Source organism: Arachis hypogaea, chromosome 20, assembly GCF_003086295.3.
Source record: "Arachis hypogaea cultivar Tifrunner chromosome 20, arahy.Tifrunner.gnm2.J5K5, whole genome shotgun sequence".
NCBI lineage: Eukaryota > Viridiplantae > Streptophyta > Magnoliopsida > Fabales > Fabaceae > Arachis > Arachis hypogaea.
Window position 1 is genome coordinate 115,856,037 of NC_092055.1, and position 5,718 is coordinate 115,861,754.

Below are 5,718 nucleotides of genomic sequence, written 5' to 3' on the forward strand. Positions count from 1 at the left end.
TCTGTTGGTCCTTCCATGAGAGATTTGGATGATTTCTCCATGAAGGATTATAGGTGTTTCCATAGGGTTCTCCCATGTAATTCACCTCTTCTATTGCAGGGTTCTCAGGATCATAAGCTTCTTCTTCAGAAGAGGATTCCTTAGTACTGCCTGTTGCAGCTTGCATTCCAGACAGACTCTGAGAAATCATATTGACTTGCTGAGTCAATATTTTGTTCTGAGCCAATATGGCATTCAGAGTATCAATCTCAAGAACTCCTTTCTTCTGAGTTGTCCCGTTATTCACAAGATTCCTTTCAGAAGTGTACATGAATTGGTTATTTGCAACCACCTCAATGAGTTCCTGGGCTTCTTCAAGCGTCTTCTTCAGATGAAGAGATCCACCAGCAGAGTTGTCCAATGACATCTTGGACAGTTCAGACAGACCATCATAGAATATGCATATGATGCTCCATTCTGAAAGCATGCCAGAAGGACACCTTCTGATCAATTGCTTGTATCTTTCCCAAGCTTCATAGAGGGATTCGCCTTCCTTCTGTCTGAAGGTTTGGACTTCCACTCTAAGCTTACTCAATTTTTGAGGTGGAAAGAACTTTGCCAAGAAGGCATTGACCAGCTTTTCCAAAGAGTTCAGGCTTTCTTTAGGTTGTGAGTCCAACCATGTCCTAGCTCTGTCTCTTACAACAAAAAGGGAATAGCATAAGTCTGTAGACCTCAGGGTCAACCCCATGGGTCTTAACAGTGTCACAGATTTGCAAGAATTCAGCTAAAAATTGATGAGGATCTTCCAATGGAAGTCCATGATACTTGCAATTCTGCTGCATTAGAGAAACTAATTGAGGCTTAAGCTCAAAGTTGTTTGCTCCAATTGCAGGAATTGAGATGCTCCTTCCACAGAAGTCAGAAGAAGGTGCAATGAAGTCACCAAGCATCTTCCTTGCTTTGTTGGCATCATTATTATTTTCGGCTGCCATGTCTTCTGCTTTTTCGAAAATTTTTGTTAGGTCCTCTTCAGAGTTTTGTGCTTTAGCTGCTCTTAGCTTCCTCTTCAGAGTCCTTTCAGGTTTAGGATCAGCTTCAACAAGAATGCCTTTATCTTTGTTCCTGCTCATATGATAGAGAAGAAGACAAAGAAAGTATGGAATCCTCTATGTCACAGTATAGAGATTTCTTAATGTGTCAGAGGAAAAGAAGAATAGAAGGTTGAGGTAGAGAGGAGAATTCGAACTTATGAAGAAGGAGAGAGTCCGAATTGCTAATTGAGGAGGAGTGTTAGTCCTTAAATAGAATAAGGTGAGGAGGGGGAAAGAATTCGAATTTAAATTAAAATAAAAGGAAAATATTTTTGTTTTTATTTTAAAATGTAGTTAGAATTCAAAAATTAGAAAGGGAAATAAAATAAAATTTAAAAACTAAATAAATTTCTTAATTAAAAAGATTTTTTTTAAAAAAATGGTTAGTGATTTTCAAAAATTAGAGAGATAAAAGTAGTTAGGTGGGTTTGAAAAAGATATGATTGAAATAGGAAACTTTTAAAATCAAACAAAAAGTCAAGTAGTTAATTTGGAAAGATTTGAAAATCAATTTTAAAAAGATAAGAAGTTAGAAGAGATTTTGAAATTGATTTTGAAAAAGATATGATTGAGATTTATTTTGAAAAAGTTTTAAAACGGAAATAAAAAAAATTTGATTTTGAAAATTAAAGTTGACTACTTGACTAACAAGAAACTAAAAGATATGATTTCAAAATTTAAAAATTGAACCTTTCTTAATAGGCAAGTAACAACTTGAGAATTTTGAATCAATCACATTAAATATTAGCATTAATTTTGAAAAATTATGAAGATTTGAAAAAGATTTGAATTAAAAACTAACTTACCTCCCTTGTGCTGTCTTGGCATTAAACGCCCAGAATGGTATCCATTCTGGCATTTAACGCCCAAAATACTATCCTTTTGGGCGTTTAAAGCCCAGCCAGGTACCCTGGCTGGCGTTTAAATGCTAGTTTTTCTTCCTTATTGGGCGTTTTGAACGCCCAGCTTTTTCTCTGTAATTCCTCTGCTGAATGTTCTGAATCTTCAATTCTCTGTATTATTGACTTGAAAAGACATGATTTTGAAAAAAAAAATTTGAATTTTTAATGATGAGAAACAACAAAATGCAACTAATCATGGAAAACTAAGATCAAATAAGTGATGCATGCAAGACACCAAACTTAGAAATTTTCATATTAGAGACACTAACAAATTGAGAATGCACATGAGAAACAACAAAAGACACAAAACAAGAGAATTTAAAGATCAGACCCAAGCAAATCATCAAGAACAACTTGAAGATCAATGAAGAACATAATACATATATTCGAAAAATGCAAGAAAATTAAAAATATGCAAGACACCAAACTTAAAAATAGACACTAGACTTAAACAATAAACACAAAATTTTTTGTTTTTATGATTTTATTATTTTTTTTGTATTTTTCAAAAATTATTTGGAAAAAGAAAATAAGGAATTCAAAATTCTTAATGAGAATTCTAAGAATCATGCAATGTTAGTCTAAAACTTCGGTCCAGGAATTAGACATGGCTTACTAGCCAGCCAAGCTTTCAGTGAAAGCCTCGGTCCAAAACACTAGACATGGCCAATGGCCAGCCAAGCTTTAGCAGATCATTACATTCAACAACAAGATTGATAGAAATCAACAAGCTCTTGTGATGATAAGTTGAAACCTCGGTCCAGAAGATTAGACATGGCTTTACAGCCAGCCAGACTTCAACAAATCATCATGAAACTCTAGAATTCATTCTTAAAAATTCTGAAGAGCAAAATAAATTTTATATTTTTTTTTTCGAAAATAAAAAACTTAAAAATAAAATAAAATTACCTAATCTGAGCAACAAGATGAACCGTTAGTTGTCCAAACTTGAACAATCCCCGGCAACGGCGCCAAAAACTTGGTACACGGAATCATGATCTCACACTTTTCACATAACTCCGTGCAGCTGACCAACAAGTGCACTGGATCGTCCAAGTAATACCTTACGTGAGTAAAGGTCGATCCCACGGAGATTGTCGGCTTAGAGCAAGCTATGGTCATCCTTGTAAATCTCAGTCAGGCAGATTCAAATGGTTACGGGATTTTGATAATTAAAATATAATTAAAACAGAAAATAAGATAGAAGTACTTATGTAATTCATTGGTGGGATTTCAGATAAGCGTATGAAGATGCTTTGTTCCTTCTGAATCTCTGCTTTCCTATTGCCTTCATCCAATCATTCATACTCCTTTCCATGGCAAGTTGTATGTTGGGGGATCACCGTTGTCAATGGCTACCGACCGTCCTCTCAGTGAAAATGGTCCAAATCCGCTGTCACCGCACGGCTAATCATCTGTCGATTATCACTCATGTTGGAATAGGATCCATTGATCCTTTTGCATCTGTCACTACGCCCAACACTCGTGAGTTTGAAGCTCATCACAGTCATTCCATCCCAGATCCTACTCGGAACACCACAGACATGGTTTAGACTTTCCAGATCTCAAGAATGCTGCCAATTGATTCTAGCTTATACCACGAAGACTCTGATCTCACAGAATGGAGGGCTCTGTTGTCAGGAGAGGCAACCATGCGTCGTGAATCAGGAGGCTAAGAGATACACACTCAAGCTATTGCAGATAGAACGGAGGTGGTTGTCAGGTACGCGTTCATAGGTGAGAATAATGATGAGTGTCACGGATCATCACATTCATCAGGTTGAAGTGCGAGTGAATATCTTAGAACAAGAATAAGCTTGAATTGAATGGAAAACAGTAATAATTGCATTAACTCACGAGGAACAGCAGAGCTCCACACCTTAATCTCTGGGGTGTAGAAATTCCACCGTTGAAAATACATAAGTGAAAATAGGGTAGACATGGCCGAGTGGCCAGCCTCCCATGGAGGTCTCAGAACGTAAAGTTACATAATATGTTCCAGAGATGAAAATACAATAGTAAAAGGTCCTATTTATAATGAACTAGTAACCTAGGTTTTACAGAAATGAGTAAATGATGCACAAAATCTACTTCCGGGGCCCACTTGGTGTGTGCTTGGGCTGAGCATTGAAGCTTTTTTATGCTTGGGCTGTTCCTGGAGTTAAACGCCAGCTTTTGTGCCAATTTGGGCATTTAACTCCAATTCTGGTGCCAGTCTGGGCGTTTTACGCCAGAAATTTTAGGCTGACTTTGAACGCCGATCTGGGCTATCAAATCTCGGAAAAAGTATGGACTATTATATATTGCTGGAAAGCCCAGGATGTCTACTTTCCAACGCAATTGAGAGCGCACCAATTGGGTATCTGTAGCTCCAGAAAATCCACTTCGAGTGTAGAGAGGTCAGAATCCAACAGCATCTGCAATCCTTTTTCAGCCTCTGAATCAGATTTTTGCTCAGGTCCCTCAATTTCAGCTAGAAAATACCTGAAATCACAGAAAAACACATAAACTCATAGTAAAGTCCAGAAATGTGATTTTTATTTAAAAACTAATAAAAATTTAATAAAAATTAACTAATTCATATTAAAAACTACCTAAAAATAATGCCAAAAAGCGTATAAATTATCCGCTCATCATCCATCCATTTCAAGCAAGCCATATTCGAGTGGGACAATAAAGCTAATAGAGATGAATTTTTCCAACTCAAATGTAGGAGTAGATGACAACCTAGGCAAAGAAGCTTCCAAGGATCTTGACAAAGCCTATTCAACTCCCGTCCTCCTTTTTCTACGGACCTCCATCTCTCCACAAGATTTTTCAAATTCAATCCTTTGTTCATCAATTCCATCCAACTCTTCTCCCTTACTAAAACCATCATTGGGAGGATGAGAGAAATCTACCTCCACTTTACTTTCTAATTCACCGGGAGAAGGTTCTTTAAGTTCAAAGGATTCTTCACCACTAAGATTTGATGCATGATCTTCATCACCAAGGGAACTCAATTCTTGATCTATCCCATCCAATTCTTCATATGGAATATGCCTTGGAGGTTGTGTATTTCCCTCCTCAACATCAAATTCAATCTTCTTGGAGGGATTTTCTTCCACTCTAGGTTCCCATGGAGGTTCCGCATCTCCTAAGTCTTCCACCACTTCTTCCTCTTCTTCAACAATCATAGCTTCCTCCAATTGTTCTAACACAAAGCAACATTCCTCATTTTCCACTGGGATTTCCAATCTCTCCTTCATGCTAGGCTTTTCAATTGATTCTCCACGTGTGGCCATGGGGTGCTTTGAGGGTTCAAGCATTGGGAGGTAAATCAGTTTACCACCTCATCTAAGGCGGCCGTGAATTCTAGCACCTCCCTTTGAATTTCTTCTTGCCCTTGACGTAGCAAAGTGAGATAATCATCCGTTAGGGCTTGAGGTGGATAGGAGGGTTCATTAGTTTGGAGAAATGGTTCATAATAGGAAGATGGTTCTTCTTGATAGGGGTGTGGCGATTCAACACTCTCTAATTTTTCTACTCGTTGCACAACACACTCCACAGTTGCTCCTCCATAATCATCCTTGAACACGTTTTGCTTGTAGCATGAATCCCATGAGTCTATCTTTTGACGGATGGTTGCTTGAAGCCAATCCATTGATTCCTTGAGGCGATCTCTTGATTCTTGTTCCAAATTGCTAACATAAGTAAGATCATATTGCTCTTGGATCGATGGACATAAATATTCTTCCATGGAG

The 5,718-nt window shown here is 37.5% G+C and overlaps 1 non-coding gene across 1 annotated transcript; it reads left to right on the plus strand.

The window, feature by feature from the left end:
• Positions 1-464: 464 nt before the first annotated feature.
• On the plus strand, positions 465-568 carry LOC112787910 (small nucleolar RNA R71). Its single transcript, XR_003195295.1, has one exon. It is a non-coding gene; the product is annotated as a small nucleolar RNA R71 (small nucleolar RNA).
• The last annotated feature ends 5,150 nt before the right edge of the window (positions 569-5,718 follow it).